Source organism: Abrus precatorius, unplaced genomic scaffold (assembly GCF_003935025.1).
Source record: "Abrus precatorius isolate BTA unplaced genomic scaffold, Abrus_2018 Scaffold1, whole genome shotgun sequence".
NCBI classification, from domain to species: domain Eukaryota; kingdom Viridiplantae; phylum Streptophyta; class Magnoliopsida; order Fabales; family Fabaceae; genus Abrus; species Abrus precatorius.
The window spans coordinates 1,479,934-1,481,508 of record NW_020874291.1 but is presented as its reverse complement, the minus strand read 5'-3'; positions in this window follow the sequence as shown (position 1 = coordinate 1,481,508).

Sequence of the window (1,575 nt, the reverse complement as noted above, 5' to 3'; positions counted from 1 at the left end):
ATGTAGATAAATGAGTATAAACAAACGACGTAGTTTTATTAGGGTAAAAATCACATATTACATCAGTTAAAAAATATTTCATTTCAATTGGCAAATTAATCTATATACAATTGATATAGCAAGTAAGAAAATTTAAATTGGTTATACAACTATCGTAAAAATGAGTTTTTACAATGATACAGTTACCAATATAGAAAGTGTTGATTTTCTACGTTATATTAATTATTTTTTAAACCGATTTAGAAAGTAATATTCTAGATTACCTATGAGTATTAAATCAAAGATAACAAAAAAATTGTACGACATTAGAGAGACATTAAAAAAAAAGAACTTAAACAAAAGCAAAAAAATTGTACAACATTACGGAGACATTAAACAACATGAAAGTCCTAAATTTTCTAAGCTAGACATGCATCATTTTGAAGCATGTGTCAACGTGGAAGATGAAGGACACTCGCTGCGCTTCCTTTGAAGCAACTTGGATCATCTTCAACTTTCCTAAAATGTGTCATAAGTGAAACTGAAAATTCTTCTTAACAACTGAAAATCATTAATCACATCGGCATATTCCTCATTGATGAATGATGCTCTACCCTGTAAATTTATCACATAAAAATAAGATTAACAACTTAATAATTAGACCATGGATGAGAATTAAATCAAGTTAAATAAATGGCTATTAGCAATCACTAACTTACCGTGTTAAGCTCGGGATAAAGTGGATAAGCATAACCAGTTTCCTTGTCAAATGTTATGTTAGGATTGGGCCAGGGCCCAATATAGTTGTTAACTCTGACCCAATTGCTGAGGCTAAATCATAGTTAGTATATTTTAGGAGAAAGTAATATTGTCGTTGTCTTTAAAAGTAATATTGTTGGTGTCTTTACTAATATACTTGTATAGCTATAAATAGGCTGGGAGAGAGAGTGTAAAGGGGAGGTTATTTTTTTTTCTAAATTCTTTGGACAGAGATAACTCTGAGGAGCAAAGCTTTAGAGTACTTTTGTACACAAAATCACTCATTCATATACAAATAAAGATTTCTTCTTTCTTCTTTCTGGTTCTTTCTTGATTTCCTATCATTGGTCTGACTTGCCGGATAGGGTTCTTCCCACCAGAAAAAGAAAAGTGGATATTGTAAAGAGAAGCGGTTGATGCCACATTCGAGGAAGATGAGTACGGATCAGCGGGTGGAACTGATGGAGGGTCGAATGGGATCAATGGAAGAACTCATGGCGACGATGAACAATACCCTAAACTCGATTTTGACGCAGATGCGGAAGTCACCAGAGGGTAGTCACAACCACGATAACGGTGAGGAGGAGTCGCATAATCTTGGACTAAAGCTGCTGGATGAGTTTCGTTTAACTGCCAAGAGGGTAGAGCTTCCTTCTTTTGATGGCATTGATCCCAATGGATGGGTCACACGGGCTGAGACTTATTTCGAGGTGCAAGGAACTTCTGATGCCAACAAGGTCAAGTTGGCACGTCTAAGCATGGAGGGAAGAACCATTCACTGGTTTCAGACATTGTTGGATTCTGAGGAAGATCCCAGTTGGATTGCATTCAAGAAAG